The 26884-nt window shown below is 50.5% G+C and overlaps 1 protein-coding gene across 25 annotated transcripts in view; it reads left to right on the top strand.

The window, feature by feature from the left end:
• The first annotated feature begins 1710 nt into the window (after positions 1–1710).
• MEGF11 (multiple EGF like domains 11) overlaps positions 1711–26884 on the top strand; it is a 380714-nt gene continuing 355540 nt past the window's right edge. For 23 of the 25 annotated variants that reach the window (XR_004348290.1, XR_004348288.1, XR_004348292.1 and 20 more), the window contains exon 1: positions 1760–1916. The gene's annotated coding sequence lies outside the window, so the exon portion shown is untranslated. Of the gene's footprint in view, positions 1917–26884 lie in introns of all 25 variants that reach the window. The other 2 variants (XM_032621461.1, XM_032621465.1) reach the window with 2 other exon arrangements.

A 26884-nucleotide genomic window follows, 5' to 3' on the forward strand; every position in this document is an offset into this window, starting at 1 on the left:
CACGACCCAGAGAGTGAGCACCTCCTTGAATTTTGTGCCCTAGGTGTGTCTCACTGGCTTCAACCTGGCCCCAGTCCTGACCAGACTCTCCTTCTGGTTGTGTGGTGTGAACAACAGAGGCCGAGGCATGGGTTTAATTATTCGATTTGATGTCCCAAGGCAGGTAACTCGGTGTGATATTTGTGTGGGGTTTTGTCAATATCCCAAGGTAGGTTTCTACCCAGGGGCTGGATGGAGGGTCTGCTTCTGGTTGGTACCACGGAAGGGACAGTACTGAAGGGGAACAAACTCTGGCCTCAGCAATTAGGGATGAAACTAGGAGAATCATGATCCTGTCTTGACAAAGCAGAGCTGCAGAACGGGGTCCACGGGAACCGGAACCCTATAGCTCTCCTCTGGATCCCACTGGGCTGAAATGGGGAAGTGCCAGGAAAAACTTTTGGGGGTGGGACTTACCCCATCAGACCCAGAATGAAGTCCATTATCAATGGTTGAACTGAGAGGGCTAGGTGCTCAGACACATGTACAGACATGCATTTCCCAAAGCCTCAGACAATATGTCTGCTTTATTCACAAAATAATTATTCTCCTGAGGTGTGTACAGCACCTTTTCCAAGTCTGGGCCTTCCTGCTCTCACTGTAGTTCAAGGAGGAAAGGAGACAAACCACACAAGCAAAGCACCCTGCTGCTACTCCATCCCTGATAAGCGGTAGTCGGGAAGTCCCTCATTGCTTGGAGGAGTGCGGGTGGGAAGAAGGGGTTCCCTTTGTTCCTTCCAAGCCAGGTGCTCCCTTCTGCCTGGCTCAGACCCCCTAAGAATATTGTGCGGGCAGTGGAGTGGCGTAAGGTGCTGTTGGAGGGAGAAGGCTTCCTCCTGGTGGCCCTGGGAGCTTGGGGCTGGGGCCAGGCAGAGAGGCTGGAAGCAGTGGATGGGCCTCTGTCAGCAGAGGAGTCCTTCCCAGGCTGCGAGGAGCAGTGATGGTCTAGGCCTTGCCTCTGGAGTAGACCTCAGCAAGGCAAGTCCCTGCTCTCTTCTCTCAGGGCCTCAGTTTCCTCATCTTACCCGGCATGGCTCAGCTGGCCTAGAGGCCTGACAGTCTGAGTTCCCGGCCTTCTTGCCCGCCCCCTGCCCAGCTGTTTCTCAAGCCCTCGTCTCCAGCCCTGGCTCGTCCCTCTCCCTCCTTCCTCAGCCTGTCACCAGCACGGCCCGGGGGCTCCCCCGGTCCTCCTGACCCCCGGGGGGATCGCCAGACCGGAGCTGGGAGACGGAGGCGGAACGAAGGCCACTCTGACCCACCCGAGGGAGAGGGGGAGTAGGGATGAGAGAGGAGGGCAGACACAGGAGAAGGTTAAAAGGAGGAGAAAAGAGCGAAAAGAGATAGAAAGGGGCAAGAGAGAGAAAGGAGGAAACGGAGAGAGACGAGGGAATGAACGTAAAGTTGGGGGGTGGTGGTGGAGGGAGGTGAGAAGAGGGACTGGGAAAGGTTCAGAGAAAAAGGAAACCAAAGGAAGGCTGGAGGGAGACACGGAAAGAGGAAAAAGAACAAGCGAGCGAGAGCGAGAAAGCAGGGTCTGAAAGGACCGAAGAGGGAGAAGGAGAAAAAAAAAAAGAGGCGGTGGGTGGGGGGAGAGAACGGAGGGAGGGAGCCACGAGCAGGGAGGAGGAGGCTGGGAGGGAAGGAGAGAGGGAGGGGCCGAGGGACGAAGCGGGTGGGGGCTGGCTCGGCGGCGGCGGCGGTAGCGGCCGCGCGCCGGCTCGCTCACTCTCTCACGGTGCGCGGTGCCCGCCGCCCGCCGCCCGCCGCCCGGTTCTGGGCTGACCGCTCGCTGCTCCAGCTGCTGGTCCGGCGCGGCTCAGGCTCCGGAGGACAGGACCGCGACTGGCCGACTGAGCCCCGGGCGGGCCGCGAAGCAGGTAGGTGGCTGGGCGGGGACGGCAAGCATGCGGAGCCTCGGAGCGCTGTGGGCACAGGGGGACGGGGTTTGGGGGTTTTGATCCCGGGGAAGGGTCTTTGCATCCCCGCGACTAACTTTACACCAGCCCCGTGGATTCCCGCTGCCCTGCCGGGGTCCGGGCTGCGGAAGCCGAGTTTGGCGCGGGAGGAGGTGAGTGCCGGTAGAACGCCAGGGGTCGGGGCAGGATGTGGAGCGCCCCGGCGTGGGCAGGCGCGGACTCCCTGGCCTCAGTCCGGACTCAGCGCCCGCGGCCGAGCGCAGCGGCGCGGCGCGGTTGTCCCAGGGAGGGCGCCCGCCCTTCTCTGAGTCTGGGGACTCCCGCCCCCGAGCCGCCCCGAGCCGCCCGGGAGAGCCGGGGTCCGGGCGTAGAGCCTGCGAGGCGCGGCCAGGTCCCCCGAGGTGGCCAGCGGTGCGCCTAGCTGCCGCTGAGCCCCGGGCGGTACCATGTGCACTTTTGCTTTTTGGAGGCGCGAAACGGAACGTATACCCCTTTCCTGTCTTTCTCATCCGGTCGTCCCGACTCTAAGGGGAAGTCCGAGTCGACTCCCCGGACGTCCCTCCTGCCCTCGGCGGCGACCCCAGCTCCCGAAGTTAAGAGAAGCTAGTCACTCCCAGTGCGCGCCTGGAGCGCGGTTCCGAAGTTCCCAAGTTCTCGCCTAGCCCTGGGCGGTGGTGTTGGAGGTGGAGCGGGTGGTGGTTGTGGTCCCTTGGAGCAGCAGAACGCAGCCGCCTTCCTCCTGCGCTTGGTTTATTTTCCTTATTTGTTTGAAAATATACGACGAAAAAATACGCAAAATCGTTCCTCGCGGGAGTCAAGGTCTGCGAGTGAGACGGAGCCGTCACCCGACCGGAACCTGGGTGGCTCCGCTTCAGGATCTCCCGCTCCGTACCGTCCTCCCCCCCCCTCCCAACCCCACGGGGACGCAAAGAGCAAGGCCTCCAGGAGGTTGGAGGAGGCCTTTAGGTGGTTTGGGCTCCGGGCCGTCTCTGCTCGCTCAGGCCATGGTACTCGTGCGCGAGCATCATTGCCCCTTCCTCGCTCTGCCGGGAAAGTAGGGGTGTCGGCAAGCGAAGGCTGGCCGGGTGTTTCGCAGCCTGCTGGGGGCACGTGTCCTCTCGTTCCCGGAGTCCGGGAGGTCGGACTTAACTCGGTGCGGCTTCCGCGGAGGTCGCGGGACCCTGGCTTCGCAGCCTGCTTTGTTGGAGTGCTGTTGGAGAGGTTCTTTTGAAGGGTTTAGAGCAGCTTTAGTGGGACCGAGAGTTGGGGGCTTTGCGGATAGGGTCCCTCGGCCCTTGTCGCCTGACAGTTGGGCGGGGTCCCCGCAGGGCGTCGAATCGACCGTCTACAGACACTCCATCTTCAGCTCCTTTGGCGGGTTTTTCCCTGGTTGCACATCACGCACCAGCTCTCTCCTTAGATCATATGCTGTTTAAGCTGCTAGAAATTCCAGGTCCGCGACTGCAGTCTCCACCTCTTCCTCCCAACTCACAGATCAGCAAACGGAGGCACAGAGAAGTGAAAGGATTCACTTAGAGCTAGTTAAGGGTGTGAGGGAATGTAAACCAGGTCTCCTGACTCCTAGTTCAGGGCTTTTTTTCTAGTACTCTGTGCTGTCCTTACCACTTTCTCAGCACAGGGCAAGTGTTCCCAGCCAGGCCACTGTAAGGCCTTCGGAGGCTGCAGGACTGGGTGTGTGTGAGGTTAGAGGTAGAGGACTGGTCTCTTGTCAGGTGCTGTGCTGTGATCATCCCCTAGGATAAATCACTTAGGTGACAGTTGGTTGCATATCTATCCTGCCCCTGCACTGAAGTCTGGGGGTAAAGGAAACCCTTAAGACTCGGCCCAGCCCCATAAAGTACAGTCCACAGCGAAAGAGCAGCCACTGTTTTGTAGTCAAGGAAGGCTTCCCAGGTGAAATCACTGTTTGGAGGGGGCAGGATTAGGGATAGCACCTGGAGAAGGGATGATTTGGAATTGAGTCTTGGGTAGATTTCTAATTGAGGGAGAAGGATCATGGGGCACGAGGCTTGAGTCCTAAGAGGTTAGAAAAGCTCTCCTTAAGTGTCTGGTCAAAAGACAGTAGAGTCAGCACCAATGAGAATTTGGCCTTTGAGTGAGAAGCATGAGGGCAGCTAGAAGACCCAGCTGCTTAGAACTCAAGCTCAGAAGCTGTGGTCAGTGCCTGATCACCCTTCAGCTCCGGCCCCTCCCTGCACAAGGATCCTAATATCAAAAAACAAAACCAAAAAAAACCAAAAACCAACAAAAAAAAAAAACCCCAAAACAAAAAACCCAACCCTGGCCCAGAGGTCTTCTAGTTCCTAATTCAGGGTGAGAAATTGGCTGGGTAGTCAGCACTCTATGAACCAAGCGTTGTGGCTCCAGCTGGGAAATATTCAGGCTCTTGCTTCTCCTTTTCCCTTTTCTCCTTCTTCCCTGGGGTTTCAAATAGTTTCTTTGCCCCTTTCCAAACATAACTTCTAGATGCTTGAAGGTTTGGGGCCTACAATTGGACTTAGTATGGTCAGGGCATTTAACGTGCTAGGAATATTTAGTCAACAAACAGTTCTCGAGCTCCTACTTTGTGCCAGGCACTGGCCTAGGCCTTGGGAGACAGCCGTGAGCCAGTCAGTCAGAGTCCCATACCTCGTGATGCTGACATTCTAGGCGTCATCCTCCACAGGCTTAAAGTCCAGTTGTAGAGTGGAGGCAAACACACAAAAGATGTCTGAAGAAGTGCTGAAATGGGACAATGTAAAAAAAAAAAAATAGTCCTGAGCCTCCCCTCTAGTGGTTCAAGGCTCTGAGGTAAAAAGGCTTGAAGCTACTGACTATGAGATTTGGAGATTCTGTGGGCTTCCATGACCCCGGCTCCTGGTTGCCAAGGGTAACCCAGAGGCAGCTGCAATGATGACCTTAGATGTGGCATTGGAGGACCACTCTGCAGAGCTTCTGCCAGTCAGAGTATTGCGGGAGGGAGCTGGTGAGTATTGGCAACTGTGATCTTGCTATCCATAGAGACTGGTGCCAGGTAACCATGTACCTGTCAAATTCCAGCATCCACAGCTTCTTGGTGAACGCTGTAGCCCCACTGTATACAGATGGGTAAATGGAGCCCTGACTCTGCAGATTGAGACAGCTCTTCAGAAAGGAGCCCAGGCCCTGTAGAGTCCAGGTATCCCTGATCCCTGATTCAATTTAAAATAATGCTCTTTCCTTCCTGTTTTGTAGACCAGTGCTTCTCAGACTTCAGTGTGAAAGGCTTGTTTAAACACAGATTGCTGTGCTCCACCCCCAGAATTTTTGACTCAAAGAGTCCGGAGAGGGCCCAGTAATTTGAATGTTTAACAAGTTCCCAGGTGATGCTAATGCTCCTGGCCCCGGGACCCGCAATGAGAGAACCACTGTGTTAGACCAAGGGAAAGTGAGTGATTTTCTTGAGATTATGCAATGAGGGAGCCTGGAACAAAGGCTGTGATTGAGCTCTAGGAACTCCCAGAATTCACCTATGCATGATCCCCTCTCCTTTACCTCCCAGGAGGCCATAGAATTAAAAGAATATTTTATCTTCATCAGTACACATACAGAGAGAATATATTGCAATGTAATTAGGGAATAAATAGGTGTTGTGTGTTGGATGTAGACTCCATGCCCTGTGGCTCTGCGGGGGTTTATTATAGCACTGTTAAAATTGTAAAGGTGTCATCCACTCCAAGAGCCCCTCATGAAACTTTCATGGCCCCGGTGGTCATTGTCCTGAAAGGCATGTCTTCCTCATTTAAAAGAAAGAAAGAGAGATTGCTTCTCTGGCTAATGGGGCTCTCTGTGTTTCATTTGACAGCAACTATGTAATGTGTTTTTAAGGGGCAGAGGAAAAAATTGAACAGTGTGAAGAGACAGGGACTGGAGGAGGTCCACTTCACAGGTATACAGATCTGTTTGTGGAACATTTCAAAATGTTTTGAAACTGTCTGTCTGTTTCACCTGTGTTTCTGATGTGAAGCTGTATCTCAGCAGGAGGAAAGGAGAGTTTGTGTCTCACCTTAGCTGGTTGGGTAAATGTAAAAACACATTTTATCCCCAATGTGTTAATTAGACCCCAAAGAAAAGAACCATAAAAGAGTTGTTCTACTAAATGCTGGTATTTTTCACCTGGATTCTATTTATTATTTTACTGTCGAGAAGGAGCAAAAAAAAAATCCATGTTTTTATAGCAAATAAAGCTGGCTGCAGTAATTATGCAGGCTGAACATATTTGTTCTGGAGCAGGAAGTTGGAATTCAGCCTGACTCTCAAACATTTGGGTGAGATCTAATTGAGAAAGACATTTCAAAGAACAAATATTTAGGAATGCGGAGTTTCGCTGATGGTCTCTCTGGGCTAAGCGTGAGTTCCTCACTTTTAGCTTGATCCTTAGAGGTGGTGCCTGGCGATGGGGAAGGACATGGTTGGTAGTGTTGAGACCACAGTCCAAACGTGAGGCTGAAATTTAGAGATAATCAGTGAGTCTGAGTAAAGGGAAGAAAGATGCCTTCAGGGAATATATCCTTTGTAACTGATGAGCAAAGGGAGAATCAATGAATCAGAGATAGATTGAATACTTACTGAACGTCTAATCTTGGGAAAGGAACAATGAGGGCAGGGACCAGGACTTTTACTTGTATATCTCCCATAATGCTTGGCTCCGTACCTGTAGTGACAAGAGCCCTTGATTGGAGTGGGTATCAGTCAGGGCTGCAAGTAGCAAAAAACCTGAACACAACTGGCTGAAACAATAAGGAACTTAGTATCTCCCAGTACAACAGGTGTGGGCTGTCTGCCCCAAGCTTAGTTCTTTCAGTGGTTCAACAGCATCATCAAAGGTTCAGATTCTTTTCATCTTTTCTTGATCTCATGGTCACAAGATGGCTGTAACAGATCCATGTATTACACCTTTACAATATGCAGAGGCAGAAAAGGCAGGAGGGGAACCTTTACCAGAAGGCTCAGCAGACTTTCCCTCGTGTCCAGTTGGCTGGAATTGTGAGTCACATGTTCATGCATAAGCCAGACACAGGCAAAGGAAGGAGACCATCATAATTGATCTAGAATAATCTTGATTTGTGTGTTGAGCTTCAGAGAGGAAAAAAATTAGGAGGCTTTTGGAAAGAAGAAAGGAGCGATCAACAATATCTGCTCTAGAGTTTAAGACCTGGGTTTGAGTTTTCTGTACTCCTTTTTAGTCCTGTGACCCTAAGCAAAGTATTTCACTTCTTTGTGCCTCAGTTTACTCATCTGGGCAATAGGGATTTATTGGGCAGATAAATCTGAATTAACTCAATAATTGCACTTGATTAGTACGGAAGAAATACATTATTTGAAGATTTGATCTCTGACCTCAAAGGATTATAATCTAGTGCAGGAGACAGGTGAGGACTAGACCATGTAGACTATCAAATAATCAGGGAACACACCCAGAGAGTAAACAAATAATTATGACTTGCAGACCAACCATGGTAGGAGGAACATGACATCAGTAGGAGCCACAGTAGTTAGGGAAGACTTCCTGGAGGAGGTTGTTCATAGTGCATACAGGAACTCCAGCGTCTTAGTATGGATGAGTTATGAGCTCCTGCCCAGCTTGCTGCCTCTTGCTTTTCTTTTCTCAGTGGTAAAATGGGACCGTTAGGCCAAGATGAGATCCTGTATCTTATCTTCAGTTGCCAATTAGATGATATGATGATGATGATGGTGTTTGGCCGCCATTATAAAGTCTATATGCCTGGAATGAAATCTAACGTCTTCCCGCGTCTCAAGCCATCTGCCCTTCTGGATTCTTCATTCTTGTTGGCAACACCGTCTTCCCAGATGCTTGGGCTCAAAACCTTAGCAACACTTTTGCCTCCTTCCTCTATTTCCTGTATTCAAGCACCGACTTTCTTCTGTTTTCATTATGTTTCTTGAACATAAGTCCTCCTTTCTGGCATGAGACTTCCCCTTTGTACAGGTTCTTTCCACCGCGTGCTGGGTGATGGCACTGGCCTCCTGATCTGACCTCCCAGCCCCAAGGCATAGTGCCTGGGGGTCATAGGGACGTACATCTCCTACAGGAGCAGTCTGCGGGGCTCTGCAAATAGGATCGTCTGGAATTCTAGTGCAGAGGCGGCAATGAGCCTAGAATCTGTGCTGTAGACACATTATGTTGCCTGAGGTGCCATTTCCCAGCCTCTATCTCCCTCCTTCAAGTCATCCTAGAATGTCATTTTTACCTTACATTTTTCCCCATAGTATTCGCTGGATGAAGCCCAAACTCCTCACATTGACCCTTGTAAGTCTCCACAATCTGCCTGCATCCTTTCTCCCCATCTTTACCTGTCAGGACCCACCGCCACCTTTGACTCTGCTTCAAGTTCTGCCTTTCTCCGTGTTTAAGCCAAACCATCCTTTCCTTCAAGGCCATTGTTAGAGCCACATCCTCATTTGACCTTCCCTGACACCAGAGCCCACAGCCATCTCGAAGCATTGATCTTTCCTTCCCCTGAACTTCTGTAGCAATTATTACCTACATCACAAATTCGGTACTTCATAATACACTCTAGGGTCATTGTTCAGCATTTTGTTGAAATGTTCCTCGTCTTCCCAATTGGAGGTAAGGCCGTCGAGGTCTGAGATGGGGTGGGAGTGGATCCTTCTTTGTATCCAGTTATGACATGCAAGCACAGGGCACTTCAGTGAATAATTATTGAATTAATAAATCACAGGAATAAGGGAAATAAGATTATTTACTTGAAAAGTCAGGTAATCTTTACCCTTTTTACCTTAACCTCACTTTGGAGGCGGGACTCAATTCGATGAATGCCTGCCTACTATATGCTGGGCACTAGTTTAAGTGATTTTGGGGAGTTGTTTTATCTCAGCCTTGTAACCACCCTGTGAGGTCGGAATTATGGTCATCATTTTACAGGTGAGGAAGTGGAGGCTGGGAGAGGTTAAGTGGCTTCTTCCCGACATTCTCCTGACCCATGGGTGCCCTGTTCTCCCAGTCTCTTTTCCCCATTTGCTGTGTCCCACAGCCTCCTTCTGTCTCTTGTCTCTGATAAGACTCAGGCCCTCTCTTGTGTGTTGGGGGACTTTTTAAACTCTGATGTTTACAACAATTCTTTCCTGAAGACCTTCCACCCCCCGTTAGGTTGTGGCTCATTTTGACCCCTCACCTTTTTACCTTGACTATCTCTCCTGCCACCCTCAAGCCTGGGCCAGAGATTCCTTTGATAGCATAAAACATTCTGCTAGTGGGATCAAGCTGGATCTGAGCCAGGGTTTCTGAACTCCTCTGCCCTCCCTTTACCCCCACTTGACCCTTTGTATCCATCCACCCTCGCCTGCCACCACTCCTGTTCTGTGTCTCTGGTGTCTTACATGTGGAAGGAAGACACTGCTGACCTGTCAACAGGAAGGAGGTCTCTGCTACCTCCAGGAGCTTTGACTGGCATTCTTCCGTCCTTTATAGCATCCTTCTTTCCTCTCATTCATTCATTCTGTAAATACTGATCATTGATCACATACTCAGTATAGCAGGGAACAAAACAAAGCCCTTGCCTTCATGGAGCTTGCATTGAAGTGGGGGAGACAGGTGGTAAAAATTGAACACATTATATACTTTACGCTTGTTGCAATGAAGAAAAATAGCAAGTTGAAGGGGTATGTATGGTGATGGGATGCCGTGTGGTCAGGGAAGGCCTCTCTGATGGTGACATTTGAGCAGAGACTGAGAGGAGGGATGCCATGTGGGTATCTGGACGTAGGGACACCAGGCAGAGGGGATAGTAAGTGCAAAGGCCCTGAGGTGAGAACTCCCCTGGTACGTCCAAGGATAAGCAGGAAGGTGACAGTGGAGAGAAGGAGGGGAGCTTGGTAGGAGGTGAGGGCTGCCCACCTCCAGCTTTCTCACTGCCTCAGGAACGCTGTTGCCTTCTCACAGCTTTTGCCACTGGCTGAAATGATCACTTCCCTCCACTCAGCCAGGTCCCACTCAGCCTTCACAGCTCAGCTCTGGCCCCCCACCTTCTAGGGGGCTTCCATCTCTGCCATCTCTCATTGATCTACCTCTCCCCTGAGTTCCTACAACTCCCATCTCTCCACTACACAACCGAGCTGTTGAATATCTGCTGGCTGGTTCATCTTCACCTGGACTCTGTCTGTGTAGGTCTCACCTCCCTAACAAACCAGCTCCTTGAAACTGGTTTATTCCTTCTCCCCAGGAGCCAGCACTGAGCAGGGCTCAGTGTCTACCCGTTGGTGATGCTGGTGTCAGAAGTGGGAAAGGGGCAGGCTCTGCAAAGATCTGTGGGTGGGATTTTCTTCATACTATGTTCATTATCCCTTCACAATAGACAGGAAATCTTTTATTCTGGACATCCTTGGAGCACTTTGAGCTGGGAGCCTCTGGAAGCCTCTGCCTGGAGCTGGGAGAGGACTCCACTTTTCCTCAGGACTTGGATGAAATTTTGTCTCTGAGGTGTGGTGGGGAGAGGAGCTGGGGTGCAGAGAAAGCCACTTGTTTATTAGCCTTTATTGTTCAGTGAAAGTAGAATCAGATGTTTCAGGAGCAAAGGAGGAAGGAATTTACCCAGGAGTCCAGAGACTTCCCTGACATCCAAGGTAGGGATCCTGAGTGTGGGGACTGACCTATGAGTGACCTTGGGCAAATCACTTAACCTTCACCTATTGCAGTTTCTTCTCAGCCAGACCTCCCCTCTGTCCATCCACTGTAGAAGAAAATGAACAATTAGCCTGATTTTTAGGCTTGGTCTCTGCATTAATCTTTAGGTCAATGGTTTTAAAACTTGAGAAATGTACAGATGGTTCCATTTTAAAGGGAGAGGGACTTCCCTGGTGGCGCAGTGGTTAAGAATCCGCCTGCCAAGGCAGGGGACACGGTTCGAGCCCTGGTCCGGGAAGATCCCGCATGCCGCGGAGCAACTAAGCCCGTGCGCCACAACTACTGAAGCTCACGCGCCTAGAGCCCGTGCTCCGCAACAAGAGAAGTCACCGCAATGAGACACCACAACGAAGAGTAGCCCCCGCTCACTGTAACTAGAGAAAGCCTGCGTGCAGCAATGAAGACCCAGTGCAGCCAAAAGTAAATTAAAAAAATAAATAAATAAAGGGGGAAAATGCTTCCCACAGACCTCCAATATTGTCTTAAATTACTAATATAATAATATATATATTATTATATATATAAACACAAAACTAGACATAAACAACTCATGCTTATAGCTCATACACAGTCTTAGCGCCCAAACAAGTTTATAAATTAAAATGCAAACTACAAAGCCAATAACATTCAGATTAACAATATTAATTTAACGTGATAGATGCTGTTGTGCTAAGACTACATCAGCCCTTGCTACACGATCATGGTTTTGGTTGCTTCCTCCACCACACGCCCTGTGGTGACTCAATTCTCCCCCTGCTTCTCTTAGCTTGAGCAACTGTGAAGCTTTTGTTCCTACAACGTGCTGAAGGGTCATCTGGCCAGCCCTTGGCACAAAAGCATTTGTGTGTCAGGCAGCCACTTTTTTGTCGTTAGCCCACAACAATTAAAGGAGCTCTCTTTAATTCGAGTGCAACAACAGACGCTGACGCAAAGCTGCCTTGCCACTGAGTGTGACTACTTGATCACTGAAATGAAACCACAACACTAGTACTTCAGTGCCTAAGGAACCCCTGCTTGAGAGCAAATGTTGAGTGCTCTGAAAGAGCGCCCCCAGGGGTCTGAAAGAGTTAATGCTAGAGCTGTGGCTCATGGTTCTGCAATCCTAATAATAGAAACCACATGTAGGACCTTTGCATGCATCAAGAGGTAGGTAGAATAGTATTAGCCTTATCGTACAGACGAGAAGGTTGAGGCGCAGAGAAATTGAGCAGTCAAGGTCCCATTGGACACTGGCAGCGTCTGGATTCCACCCAGGTCTGCATGACTCAGAGCCCCTGAATTTGCTACCAGGCTTCACTGCCTCCTTCCCTACGGACCCTCACCAGGTTTCAGGGCTCTTTGATCAGAGTACAAGGACTCTGGAGTAATTTGGGAACCTCTAGATTCTCCCAGTGGACTCACTGCTTTCTGGTGGAGTAGTTAGGGTGTTATTTGATGCAGAAAAGAGAAGTGAAGCTAGTAGAGAGCAGGATAATGGTTCTCAGATCCTCGGGTGGCTTTGGATGGCAGTGGCAGGGGATGGAGGCTTCCCTGAAGGTGCGTGGGAGGAGTGGATGCCAGTTACCCTAGGAGAGAAGATACCTTAACAACGGCTACCTTGGTTAGGGCTTCACACTTTAACAAGCACGTTTTTGGTGCATTTATTTTCAAGTTTGTCCTTTTCTTTAAAATTTTATTTTTATTGTGATAAAATACACATAACATAAAATTTACCATCTTAACCATTTTGAAGTGTACAGTTCACTAGTATTAAATACTTCATAATATTACACAGCCATCACCACCATCCCTCTCCATAACTTTCTAGTGTGTATTTTACAACTTTGCGAAGCAGGTCATTATCCTCAGAAACAAGGGCTCAAGTGGCTTTCCCAAAGTCACACCCTGAACCTGTGCCTGCCTGCCTGCCTCTCAACCATGACCTTGAGTGATAGTGGTGGGCTTGGTTTTCCAAAGGCTTCTGTGGGACCATATGAGGTGGCCAGGCTTCCTGAGGTAGGGGCTGAATGGGATGACCTTGGAAGGGCTGTCCTGGAATTGATGTTGCCGGTCGGGGTCGGCGTGACTCATTCCTGGGTATCTGGAACCCACCTTTCCTCAGATCGAAAATTACTTAAAACCTACTCCTGCCCTTGGAAGCTGCCCTCCCCCTGCCTGACTCGACTGGTTTATCATCCAAGCTTAAAATAACTATAGTAAATAATAACACCCCAAAACTTTTTTATCCTGCAGTGGATGAGCAAAATCTACATATGCAAATAGATGGCACGCCTGTCTCCATGAATATTAATTTGGAAAGAGAGCCCAAGGCCCTAAAATACACTCGGAACCCTCAATGTGGCATTTTGCAACTCTTCCAGCTTGCTCCGAAATCACGGCCTTATTATATCTCAGGGTTCCCCTGCTCCAAGCTGACCTCCCTTTTGAACCTCTGAGGCTACCAGGGGGACATAGAATATCTCAGGTAGGCAGGCCAGAGGCCCGGGGGTGATGGCTGAATCCTAACCCCTGGGGCTGTGGTTGACCTTGTCCTTCCCTGGCAGGGCCCAGGCCCGCGCTCCTGTCAGATCCCAGCGTTAGCAGTGAGTCCCCAGTGTCAGGGGACAGTTCTGGGGAACATCGCAGGGCAGCTGCCAGCCTCAGGCTCTTGTGCTATCAGGGAGATGGAAGGTGGGGGAGGGAGGGGACTGGAGAATCAGCTTGTCTTACCTCTCAAATGAGGCAAATGAGGAAACTGAGACCCTGGGATGGTGGGTGACTTGCCCAAAGTGACATGGTGACTTTATGGCAGGGAGTGACAAATATTACTCATCCTTTGCCCTGAAAAGCACATTTCCTTTTCAGTGTTTGTGTTTGTGTGTGTGTGTGTGTGTGTGTGTGTGTGTGTGTGTGTATGTAGGAAGTGGTGGGCAGAGTGGCATTTAAAGTTTGTATGCTTTTGGGGAAAGAGTCATTTTTCTAGTGTGAACATTCACCCAGAGACAGGCAGAGACTGAAAATCCAGTCTTGTATCCCATTTGGGTTGAAAGAAGTGGTTGCCTTCCTCCCCCAGGAGATTTCCAAATTAGATTATACTAAGGCCAGAATTAACGTGAGGTCACATGGTGGAGCACACCCCAGCCAAAGTGATGAAAGGGCCAGATGGAGAAGGGCAGGAGTGTCTCTGAGGAAGCCAGAGGTTAACCGCTGTCTGGGGAGGACTGCGAGGTGGAGGAGTGAAGAGCTGGCAGTGATATCTGTGTCACACTGTGTACAGGGAAGGCTCTGCTCGGGGAGGGGAATGGCGTGGCTTCATGGTACCCTACGAAGCTGGGTCTCTCTCTTTCCGGCTGCTTACTGGGTAAGCTCCGGCCTATACGCTCACCTTTGGGTTTCCTTTTCCTTGTCAGTAAATATTGGAATATTCACCCCCCTACATCCCACTTCTTAATCTTGCTTTGTGAAGATCAAATGAGGATTTAAAGTTCCTGCACCATGCCTGGCACAAAGTAGGTATTCAGTACGTCTAGACTGTTTTCTTTTCCAGATAGATTTATCAGACTGGATGCACTGGGTCAGCATGGAGATGCGTATGTCTGTGTTTGCGTCCGTGTTGGTGTGTTTCTACGTGTGTGTGTCTGCGTATGTGTTTGCGTTCATCCATGTGTGTGGTGGAGTGGGTAGGTGTGTAAGTGAGTCTGTGTGTCTTTGTGAATGGCTGGGTGTCTGTGCGGGTTTCTGTGAGTGTGTGTGTGTTTTAATGTGTGTGTCAGTGTGGTGACAAGTTGTGTGTGCGTGTGTGTGTGTGTGTACACGTGTATGTAGTGCAGTGCTGGTGTGACTGGAAGAGTCCGTGGGGTTGGGAAGGTTCACAGTGCCGCGGACGTGGGTCTACTGAAAGATGCTCCCAGCCAAAGCATTCACCTGGCTCCTGACCCCAGGTCCTAACTACCCTGGGTTCGCTTTCCTCTACCACCCTCTAGAGGCCACTGGGTGCCTTAGCCCGGACCCGGCCCTGGATCATTTGCATTACGTTTGCATATTACATGCATATCATTTGCATTGTCTACATAGACTCTGCTTTCAGTTATGCAGTTTTCAAGGTAAAATGGAGTTGCTCTTCTTCAAGGTCATTATATTAAGAATTGCTGCTTTTTCTTTTATTCTTTCTGGTCCAGAACTCCCTCTCAGAACTGGGGAACTGGGGGAGAATGAAAGCCCAAGAAACCTCTGCTTTTCCCTCCGTTGAGCAGAGGGATTGGTTGGTGGGTAGAGGCCCTGGGACCCTGGGAGGAGCAGCTGGGGGGAGGAGACTTTTCTTATTCCACCGGCAGCTGCTTCTGACCAGAGCCACCTATGTCCTATGGGAGCCAGAGACAAATACACTCCAACATGTGCCCTGTTGCCTGCTTCTCAAGCCCCCACCGACTTCCCCCTGGGAGGGTGAAAAGGAAGGGTCACTTTGGATGTTTCAGCACCTCTCTACCCATCTCTGGCTGGGGAGGGACCTTGAGGCCAGGGCTGGCCTTACGGGAAACAAAGGAGCAAAGGATGTTTTTTCTTTTCAAATACCTAATACATTATGTATATATATATGTATATACGTATATTCATTAATTTTCTTCCAGTTTTATTGAGATATAATTGACACACAGCACTGTATAAACTTAAGGTGTACGGCATGATGTGACTTACATACATCACGCAGTGATTATCACAGTAAGTTTAGTGAGCATCCGTCATCTCAAATAGACACAAAATTAAAAAAATAGAAAAAATGTTTTTTCTTGTGACGAGAACTCCTAGGATTTATTCTCCTAACAACTTTCATGTATAACTACAGCAGCGTTAATTATATTTACCATGTTGTACATACATCCCTACCTAGTACAGAAGTAATGATATTTCTAATGCCACAGAAAATACCAACCCAAAAGGCTTCCTTAGGAGGGCTGTACCCCCAAAGTATCTTCCTTACGGGCCATCACTGTGCTCAGCATTCCCTCTGTAGATATGGGTTGAGTCCCTTCTGCGTGGTTTCTGGCATGTTACCTAACTTGTCTGAGCACCCATTTTCTCATCTGTGAAAGGGGCAATACTAATATTAAACAGTACGTGGGGTTTTTGTGAAGATTAAATGAACAGTGCAGGTAAAGGAAACACAATAAAGACTCAGCAAATGTTAGCATCAGCAGTTCTCATGGGCTCCCTCTGAAAACAGAGGTTCCGTAGTATGCCTTTTACACTCTCGTATAAATTGTTTATCAGATGCTCCTCAAACTAGCAACAGGCTTGAATCCCTTCAATGTCTTTCAGGAAGTCAAGTCCCCAGGGAACCTGGGCTGCTTTTGCCTTCCCATGGGTAGAAGCATTTCTAGGAGCAGCATGGGAAGCAGGAGAGATTCTTTGTCTGTGTCTCCATGGATTTGGGTCACTTTCCCTCATCAGAGGGTCAGCAGTATCTTGTTTCCTTCTCAAAGTCAATAATTCATCTTCTCTTTTGGTCTTACTGGCACCAAGGGCCATCCATGACTGAGTATATTTTAGGTTCCCAGAAAACAGAGCTTGAGGCAAAACTTAGTGCTAGTTGCTATCCTGGGGGTAGGGGTATAGTCCCAGGGCAAGGAGAGTGAGAAGGGAAGGGAAGGAGGCAACAAAGGAGGAAAAGCAAATGCCGACCAGCCACAGCTTTGTAAGGAAGTGAGGAAGGAAAGCCAGTCAGTTGCTGACTCATGAGGGATGTCTGTGGTTCGGCCGAGTGGAACCAGCGTGACTCAGAACAGTTTGCCCAGGGTAGAAGAAAGCAGAGAGTCTATCAGCCAGCATCTTGGTCTCTCATTGGTCCCAGTTTTCCCCATGAGGAAACTCCCTTGCATTTCTGGGTCATATCACCTGGCCCTTCTGGGCAGCCACTGGGGAAGCCAAATCCCACGCCCTGTGGTATGGTGCCTCAGCTGAGTCCAGAAGTGAGAACCACCAGCACCTCCTTATGTCCAGTGGATCGAACCTGGGCACTGGAGCTGCTATGGCTCCTGTGTTGGATGCAAGGGAGGCTGTGCCAGAGTCTCATCCTAGGGGAGGCTGAGACAGCGGTGGTGTTAGGTGAGATGCAATGGTGGCAGCCTGGCTCTCCATTGAGAAAGTAACTGATGGATGGTATAGGAGGAAGCTGTGGCAGAGCAAGTCCAGGAAGGCACCTAAGTCGGGTCTGATTCAGCCACCATTAGTCAATTAATTAATACCCAGTTGGGACCAGGTGCTGGAGTCTGGACCTTACCCTGCAGGCAGTGGGGAGCCATCGGCATTCTTCAGCAGGCAAGAGACCCATTCAGCACTCAGCAGTGACAGAGTACGTTAGTCTGCTCAGACTGCTATAACACAGTACCACAGACTGGGTGGCTTAAACAACAGAAATTCGTATTCTTGCAGCTCTGGAGCCTGGAAGTCCAGGATCAAGATTCCCGCCAATTTGGGTTCTGGTGAGAGCTCTCCTGCTGGCGTGCAGACAGCTGCCTTCTTGCTGTGTGCTCACATGGCTTTTCCTGGGTATGTGCTCACTCACAGAGGGTGGCAGGGGGAGAGAGAGAGAGAGGGAGAGAGAGTGCTTTCTGGTGACTCTTCTTGTAAGGATGCTAATCGTATTGGATCAGGGTCCCACCCTTATGACCTCACCTGACCTTAATGACTTCCTTACACCAAATACAACCACCCTGGCGTTACGGCTGCAACATGAGAATCTTGTGGCGGGGGGCACAAACATTCAGTCCATGACACAAGGGTTATTTGGAGAGGGTCTGTTTTCAAGTCTGCTTGTCTTTGCCCACAAAAAGTCCAATGGGGGCTGCTATCAGAAGCCCTGGTATTCCCAACTCAGTTCAGGGGAACAGAAAAGACTCAGAGATCACCGTTGCCCATGGAGTTTCATTCAGCAGTGGGAGAAGGTCCTTCCTGGGTCAGGAACCAGGGTGCCTGGGTTTGAACCTAAGCTCTGCCATTTAAAAGCTGGGTGACCTTGGGCAGGTGACTCAGCCTTTACTTATTCAACACTTTGATGGAGCACTTGCTACGTGCTGGACCCTGTTCTAGCTGTTGGGGATACAGAAGTGAATGACACAAGATGAACAGATTGAAATCCCTCCCCTTGTGGAACTTACATTCTAGTGGAGGCAGCCAGCCTATGAACAAAATAAGTTAGTAGATGATAGAGCATATCTGAAGGTGACAAGGGAGTGATGGAGTGGGGATGGGAATACAGTTTTAAACAGTGGTTAGGGAAGGTCTCAATATAAAGGTGACGTTTGGGACTTCCCTCGTGGCGCAGTGGTTAAGAATCCGCCTGCCAAGACAGGGGACACGGACTCGAGCCTTGCTCCAGGAAGATCCCACACATGGTGGAGCAACTAAGCCCACGTGCCACAACTACTGAGCCCACGTACCACAAACTACTGAAGCGCATGCCCCTAGAGCCCATGCTCTGCAACAAGAGAAGCCACCGCAATGAGAAGCACACGTACCACAACGAAGAGTAGCCCCTGCTCGCCACAACTAGACAAAGCCCACGCGCAGCAATGAAGACCCAATGTAGCCAAGAAATAATAAATTAATTAATTAAAACAGAAAGGTGGCGTTTAAGTTAAGGCACAAAGGAAGTCAGGGAGGGGACAATGCTGATCACTAGGGGAGATCTTTCTGTGCCTCAGTTTCCTCACCTGTACAGTGGGGTTATGACAGCACCTGCTGCACAGAGCTGCTTTGAGGGTTGAGTTAATCCATGTAGTGGGCTTAGACCTGGCCTGGCACACAGTGAACACTCATTAATGTTGCCTGTTATTATTGTCACTGCTGCTCTGGCAGGATCCTGTCCCTGCCGCCTCTGGGCAACACTCCTGGGCTCCAGACTACAGGGGTCAGTGGCCTTCATCTCTCCAGGAGTAGAAGCAGCTCTCCTCCATCCCTCCTCATTAAAAGGGGACACACACCCTTGCAGTTGGAGAAGCAACACATGCACTTTCTTTTTCCTTGAGCATCTAACTCCCAGAGGGAGTCGCGGAAGAGCCTTTAGCAAAATCCAGGTTTAGGAAGCAGCTTCCAGCCTTTCTCTGGAGCATCTGCAGACAGAGTTGAGCAGGTGTTTATGGCCCAGCTCAGAGCTGGGCTGGGGGTCGGAGTCGCCCACCATGAGAACCAGACCCCCAGCAGCGGAGTCGTGGGGTCCTGTCCTGCTTGCCCCCAGAAGTGACTGGGTGGCTGCCCACTTCCCATCAACAGGCACCGGGAATTCCTTCAGCAATTGGGACGCTGTTATTTACTATCGCAGAGATTTTTGTGGCTGTAATTTACCACCACTGTGAAACCGGGGACCTGAATCTCAGTAGCCCTCAGTATAGATACTGCATCTAATCAATCCTCTATTACTAGGCAAATGCATCCTATAGGCTACTGATGTCTTTTCCTTTCAAACACCTAATACATAATTAATGATACTTCTAATGCCACAGAGGACACTAACTGAAAAAGCTTCCTGCTATAATTTATACCCACCCAAACAAAAAGATTGGCTTATTGGTTCACTTATCATGCAGGAGTATGCCTCTCCCTCCTTCCCTAGGAAGGGGCCGTAGAGTGGATGAAGGTAGGAAGCTAGCCCTCCAGACAGCATTGAGCCAAGCAGGAGGATGGCTACGTGTGGGAGGGTACCACGTGCCAGCTTCTTCATGGATTGTCTCGTGAACTGACCTGTGAGGGAGGTCCTCCTGTTATCCCACTCTCCAGATGAGGAAGCCGAGGCCAGAGAGGTAATGCGACCCAAGGTCACACTTGGGCCTCTCTGCAGGTCGGTGGACTGCACGGGAGAGCTTGGAGGTCCAGGCTTGGACTGTGAGCTGTGTGACCTGGGCAAGCGGCTTAACTTCTCTGAGTCTAAGTTTCTTAGCCTGTAAAATGGCAGCCACAGTTGCTCCTTTGAAGGATTATTCTAGAATTAGAGATAATGGCACGTGTTAGGCACTGGAAACGTGCTTACTGTTTTCCTTTTTTGGAAGTGAATGGTGAGAATATCATTTTTGAGCGTATTGTTTTGCCAGCAAGGTGGTCTTTGTTGGCGGAGAGAGTATTTTGGAAAGAGACAGGTGTTGAACACCCTGTTGTCAGGAAACACACCTTCCCTGGGCACATTGGGCTCCGTGAGAAGCTCCCATCACAGAGTCCACCCGGGAAGTCTCCTTCACCAGGCTTTGAGTGGCATCAGCCTTAGGAATGAAGGAAACATGGTTCCTGTCCTTGAGGCACCGCATCTGGTGGAAATGAACAGACTCAATACTCAGTGTGATGAGGCATAACGGGGGTCAGCACACAGGCGCAGGACCCTGACGGCTGGGGGCCCTGGGCTGGTGGTGTCACTGCACAAAGGAAGGAGGTGCCAGGTGGTGGGTGGGGTGTGGCCTATGCCTAGCACAGGGAGGGGCCTGAGAATAAGGACTGAGGTGAATTTTGAGTGTGAGATGGTGGGAACAAGGGTCCAGTCTTTCCCAGGGGCGTTGGGGTGGGCTGCCCATCTTGGCTCCGCCCCTCTGTCCTTCCGCTCTCTCAGGGAGGAGATGGAGCTGAACGGGCAGAGCCTCCTCCCCAGCCTAGGGAGGGAAGGGGAGCTGGAGGCTGAGCAGAGGCAGGAGGGACCGGGGTGCCTGGGGGTGATGGGGAGGCTGCCTGAAAACAGCCACTGGGACCAGGTGGGCGCAGAGGCTCACAGGGGACCCCTCACAGGCTAAAGAACTGGGATTCGAATTGCTTTCCTTCTCTCCAGGGCAGCCCTTCCCAGGCCCTCACTCCGCTCACCCCCGGGGCCCCCAGGCTGCCCCGTCACTCTTCCTTGTCCTGTCCAGACCATAGCAGACGTGGCTTATGCCTCCAGAACAAAGAGCTGCTCCTCGTTCAGGAGCCCTCTGCTTTACCTTGACCCTTCTCCATCTTTTGCTGGTGGTGGCCTCCCTTCTTGCTTCTTGTCCCCCCCAGTCCACACTCCCCGTGGCAGGCAGAGGGGATTGTTCGCAAACCGGATCACGTCCCTGTCTTGTCGGAAACCTTTTAATGGTTCCCCATTGCCCTTGGGATAAAGTCAAAACTCATTAGCACAGCAGTCAAGGCCCAGCTGCCTCTCTCTATCCTCTCTCCATTATCCATCCGCGCTTTACGCTTTGGTAATGATGACCTGCTTCCTGTCCCCCTCCCTGAGAACACAGAGTGCTACATCACCTCCAAGCCTTTGCTCAGGCTGTTTTCTGACTGCAATGCCTTTCCCTATTTCCTTAGTCTGGCTGCCGCTTACTCGTCTTTCAAAATTCAGCCCAGACACCTCCTCCTCCAGGAAGTCTTCCCTGAACTCCCCTCCCTCCATTGGGCTAAGTGGCCTGTATTCCTGCTCCCCTGGCACTCTGCTTATTACAGTCTTACAACTTCAAAACTGCCGTGACAGCCTCAGGAGCAGGGACCTGGTCAAAAATGGACTCAGTACCTAGTGCCATCCCTGGCACATAGCTGGGCTAAAGATATGTTGTTATACTGAACTAGGATAGTCCTCGTCCTTGATATGAGACCCTGATGCCTGCTTGTAACTCTCCCTGACTTTTGGGGCAGAGGTGGGATCTGGCAGCCAATTATCGGGTGGGCTGTGAGATGTGGGAGCCTTGGCAGCTTTGACACCCATGCAGGGTTTTGTTAGGAGGATCCAGGCTTTGCTGGATTTTAGAGACTGTCAGCGTTCTGAGTACCTGGAGGGTCTTGGGGAGTGGTGGGGTGAAGTGCTCTTGAGCTGCCCTCAGAGGTTAGAGAAATGAGGAGGATGGTCCGGGCCACTGAGACACCTGGGTTGGTGAAGTCATTTAATACAAAGTTTCTATTTTCCCTCCTGGTCATGTCTCTGGATTTGTGACATATTTTGGCATTTGAATTGTTTTAATCAGCTCCCTATGTTTGGTCCCGAACTTGATCTCCCCTCCCCATCACGTTCAGCAGAAGGGATATAAGAAGAGGAAATAAGAAGAGGAAATCTTCAAAAAACAGGAGACTCTGAAATGGGTTTTCAGGGAGACAGTGGCACCCCCCTTTCCTGCTTTGCGCAGAGTAGGAGCCGAGAGGTGTCTGTGGGGGAGGACAAGGCAATGACATCACCGGATCCTGAGTTCCGAAGGTGGGAAGGGCAGAGAGGGCCTGGTTCTGGGCCAGGAACTGCTCTGGGGCTCCCTGGTGGAGGCTCTGTGTCTTTCTGGGTAATTTCCACCTTTAATTTCTCAGCGTTTTATGAACAGGGAGTAAATCAGGATCCCACCCCGACTGCCTCATGTAAAGAATTAATAAACCGGAGGTTTATGGGGCAATGACAGAGGAAGGCAGTGGAAAGGGAGAATGAAACGAGACTTGGTTCCCAAGGGGCAGGGGCTGGCTCCCGGGTCTCCCTCCACTGTGGAGTGTCTGCTGAGGGCAGCTGCTGGGATCCTTGTCCTTCAGGGCTTGGTGGCCAGGCTGAGCTCTGGCCTGTGTTTTCTACTTAGGATTGACAGGCCCACAGTCGAGGAGACGGAACCATCCCTGGATCTGTGTAGCCTGACAGTCTGGTATCTAATCTTTAGAGGGGCATATAGATACAGGCTCTGGGCTTGGACTCAATCTAGAGTCTAGAGGGGGAGAGATGCAAGTTCACATTCTCTCTGTGAAGTTGCAAGTAACAGAAAAGCAGGACGTTGGGGCTTACACAACAAGAACCCAGGTCCTTTCCACCTCTCTGGCTGCTCTCCTCAGCATGTTGGCTCATCCTCGTGCTGGCACCTCATGGTGGTGAGATGGCTGCTGTAGTTCCAGTCATCACATTCATAAATGACAATGTTCAGTGGAAGAAGGGGTTGCCCATCTCTTGTTGGGCATTTCCTTTTATAAGTGAGGGAACTTTCCCCAGAAGCCCTCCAGCAGGCCAGAATTGGGTCAAGCGCTCTTTCCTAAATCAGTCACCAGCAAAAGGAAAGGAATTACTGTGATTGGCTTAGAGTAATGAAATTCCACTTGGGTTATGCTTCCCTGAGTCATGGTGGAGAGGAGGGGGCACCTGGACAAAAGTCAGGCACTCTGGGAATGAGGAAGTTGGCATGGCTGCTGGGTAGGCACTTACTGCAGTGACTTTGGGTAATTTGTTTTAGCTTGCTAAGCCTTAGTAAAGTGATAATAATAGTACTTGTTTTACAGTGTTGTGAGGATTAAATGTGATAATGCACGCTGAGAGCATACAGGGTGCCAGGCGTGCAGTATGTGTTAAGTTAGGTGTTAGTAATAGTAGCAGTTGAGTGAAGTCTAGGCCACTGATTACCCTGTTTGGGTGTCAGCGCTGTGTCAGATGAAGGTGGTGTTAGCTCCTCCAGAGTCACACCTGCCTTTGTGAACACTCCTGCTGCTTTATTATGGTCGTAACCCCAAGGCATCCTTGATGGCAGCGTGGACTAGGTTCCTCCACTCACCTGTGTCTTTGGTGAAGTTAGTTAACCTTTCTGAGCCTCAGTTTCCTCATCTGTAAAATGGTGATACTATTACCTCATAACGTAGTCAGGTGGGTTCAGTAAATGAGGCGGGAGGTACGGCAAATAGCGGGCATAAGCCCTACACATTCCAGACCTCAGTGAAACTCCCTGGTCTTCCTCTCCCTCCTGAATGCTCATTTCAGAGGCGAGAGGTCTAAGGATCAGGGTCCCTTCCCTTGGGGGTGATAAGGTGAAGCAGGCTGTATTAGTTAGCATCCAGGTCCCCAAGGGATTGGGGTGCCAGGCCGGAGACAAGGCCAAAGCCCAGGATTTTAGAGGGGCCCAAAGGCCAGGGGCAAAGGGAAGGCCAGAGCTCAGATGGCGTGAGGCTGCCCAGAGCTCCCTGGGGACTTTAGATGCTGTGTCTCTGACCGCACGGCTAATTCTAGCTCCCACCGTCTGCCTTGACCAGGCAGGGCTGGTCCAGCTGCAGGTAAAGGGCTCCTGATCACGGGTGACCAGGACTGGGGTGGGGAAGGGGACAAAGGCAAAGGAATGAGCCAATGGGCTGGGAAATTGCTGGGGTTGCTGGAGATGGTCTCTACAGCCTACAGGTCTTGGTGCATCCAGGCTGGCTGCCCCTGGGCCATCCTTGACTCTTAGACCTGCCATTGCGGTGAGTTCAGCTCTGCAGGCTCCAGACCAGAGACTGTCAGCTGCGGCAGCTTAGCAGAGTGATTCTGAGCAGGGCCTCCAGATGCTCCCTGCCTGGATTCAAAGCTCAGCTCTATCACGCATCATCTGGGTCATGTGGGCCAGGTCCCCTCGTCTCTGTGTGCCTCAGTTTGCCCAGCTGTAAAATGGGATGTAAAACAGAACCTACTCCTAGGGTTATCATGGGCATTGTATGTGGGTAAGCACCCAGCACGGGGCCTGGCACACGATAAGTGCTCAATGATGATTAATTGTTATTTTTATTTTTATTTTTTTTTGCGGTACGCGGGCTTCTCACTGTTGTACCCTCTCCCGTTGCGGAGCACAGGCTCCGGACGCGCAGGCTCAGCGGCCATGGCTCATGGGCCCAGCCGCTCCGCGGCATGTGGGATCTTCCCGGACTGGGGCACGAACCCACGTCCCCTGCATCGGCAGGCGGACTCTCAACCACTGCACCACCAGGGAAGCCCAATTGTTATTTTTTGAGGATGATAAACAATTGCGTTCCAGCTTTCACAAAGCAGATCATACTTACTCGTACTTGCTCTTCCATGGCCCAAGGCCTCGCTACTGAGGAGAAGGGTGGAGAGGAAGATGGAAAAACCCTGCTGCATTAGTGATTAAGTATCAGTACAGCTGCCCAAAGGGTCCTTGAAACTGCCAGAGAAGCTGGTGTGAGCACAAAAGTGTCCAGGGCTGGAGGATTAGCAAGGAAGGGACGGGTGGCAGCTTGAATCAGCAGCTCAGTTCCTGGCACAGGAGAGGGTTGGAGCATCTGTTCCTGTAGAGTGCTCAGGGGCAGCCCGTGCAGGAAAAACAACCCCCATCCCTCCTCCAAAGGGAAGCCTTGCGGGGCCCTGACGTTATTTGGGAGCCTGGAGGGCCAGGCCCAGTTTGGGCCTCATGTACCTTCTTGGCATTGCTGACAACTCCTGTTCTGACCCAGCCATTATCTAGAGGCCTTACCACGCACCATAATAGTCCCCCACTCCCCTGGCAGATTATGTTTGTCCACCTTCTGTCACCCAGGACTTTGCACACACCTAGCAGGGCTCATCTGTAGCGTACCTCTTCATACAGCTTTCACTTGGCCGGGCTTCTGATGTCTGAAAAGCCCTGCTCTGGGGACTGGCAGGCGTCTGGGTACTTAATAGGGCTCTTGTGTGCCTGTGGGTCTGATGTAGCTCGGTGTTCCCCAACTGTGTGCTAGGGAACACTAGCTCTACAGAGTGCTCTGTAAAGGCTCTGACAAGTCCTGCAGGAAAATGACTTGATTGTTTTGTTTGGCCCTTTGTTAAACGTATTTAACCATGGGATCTTAGTTTCTGTAGAACCCCCTTTATTTATTTATTCTTTGGCTGTGCCGTGCAGCACGTGGGATCTTAGTTCCCCGACCAGGGATTGAACCTGCGCCCCTTGCATTGAGAGCATGGAGTCTTAACCACTGGACCAGCAGGGAAGTCCCCGTAGAACCCTTTTAACATTCCGAGGGGATGATGTTGGTGGGACCCACTCTGGGCAACAGTGATGTAGAGAAGAGAGCACGTGACAAGGAGCGGGGATGCCGCCTCTCTGTTCTCAGATAGGCGGGTCCACACAAGCTGAGTGATTCGGCAAGCCAACCCCCCACTCTGGGCTTCAGTTTCTTCAGCTTTAAAATAAGACTGGTAGGGCTTCCCTGGTGGCGCAGTGGTTGAGAGTCCGCCTGCCGATGCAGGGGACACGGGTTCGTGCCCCGGTCCGGGAGGATCCCACATGCCGTGGAGCGGCTGGGCCCGTAAGCCATGGCCACTGAGCCTGCGCGTCCGGAGCCTGTGCTCCGCAACGGGAGAGGCCACAACGGTGAGGGGCCCGCGCACCGCAAAAAAAAAAAAGGAAAAAAAGCAAACAAATAAAATAAGACTGGTGATGATCAAGCCTCTTACTTGACTTACATAGTACAGTGTTCTGTGTTGTTTTTTTTAAACTCTTTACAGTAGGAAATTTCACATAGCTCCCCAAGGAGAGAGAGCAGTATCGTGTATCTGCATGTCCACATCGCCCTGCTTCAGCAGTAATCTGCATTTCGCCCACCTTGTTTCATCTATGCCCCCCACTAACTTTTCATAAAGATGATTTTGAAGATGATATAAAATTTAAGTCTGTGAAAGTGCTTTGCCATCTTCAAAGTGCTATACAAAGGTAAGACATCTATCATTACTATTATTAGGTTTATTATTTCTTATTTCTAAAGTTCAAAGTGCTACATAAACATAAGGCATCTGTCATCATTATTATTATGCTTGTAATTTCTTATTACTACCCAGTCATTTCACCAAAAATGCCTAATCATGTGGATATTTATGGAACTCCACTTGTAAGAAGCTAGGGTGAGCCTAGATGGGGGGTAAAGCTTAAAATCCAACCCTGCTGCCTGGGGGGCTTACAATCTAGTGGACAGGTGAGACAGATGGAAGATCCAGAAAACAGCCTGGCAACACCTGGTGGTGCCTGGGCAGTGCCAGATGAGGGAATCGGCAATTCTGGAGCAGTTCAGGGAAGGAAAGGACAGAAGGCCGAGGGACGTCTAGCTAGAGCGTTTTCCTCTTTGGAGGGGTTTTCCTGTCCCAGCGAGTTTGGGAGTTTGGCTGGGCCTGGAGGCAGCTGGAGGGATAAGATGTCCTTTCCGGGACACAGTCATCTAAGCACCCAGTGATTTGATGGTTCTGAAGGAGGACAGACTATAGGCCTTTGTAAGTGATGCTAATTTGCCTGTCTCCCGGGAGATAAAGATGCTATTGTCACCTTCCACCAGGATGGGGACTATGCACCCCTGCAACTTTCAGATAGAACTTGATGCATCCTCAAAACAGAGCTTGGTGATAAACAAAGGGATGAATGAACAAACCAACCCCAAGTAACCCAGACCTTTCTTGAGGCTAGCTCATTGTCCAATGACAATGTCTCCTGCTTCTAATCACCTCAATCCAGTTCCCCATTTCGCCCGGCTCCCTGTTCCTGACCTGGGGCCATTGACCTCACTGCCGACATGG

This window comes from Phocoena sinus, chromosome 2 (genome assembly GCF_008692025.1).
Source record: "Phocoena sinus isolate mPhoSin1 chromosome 2, mPhoSin1.pri, whole genome shotgun sequence".
NCBI classification, from domain to species: domain Eukaryota; kingdom Metazoa; phylum Chordata; class Mammalia; order Artiodactyla; family Phocoenidae; genus Phocoena; species Phocoena sinus.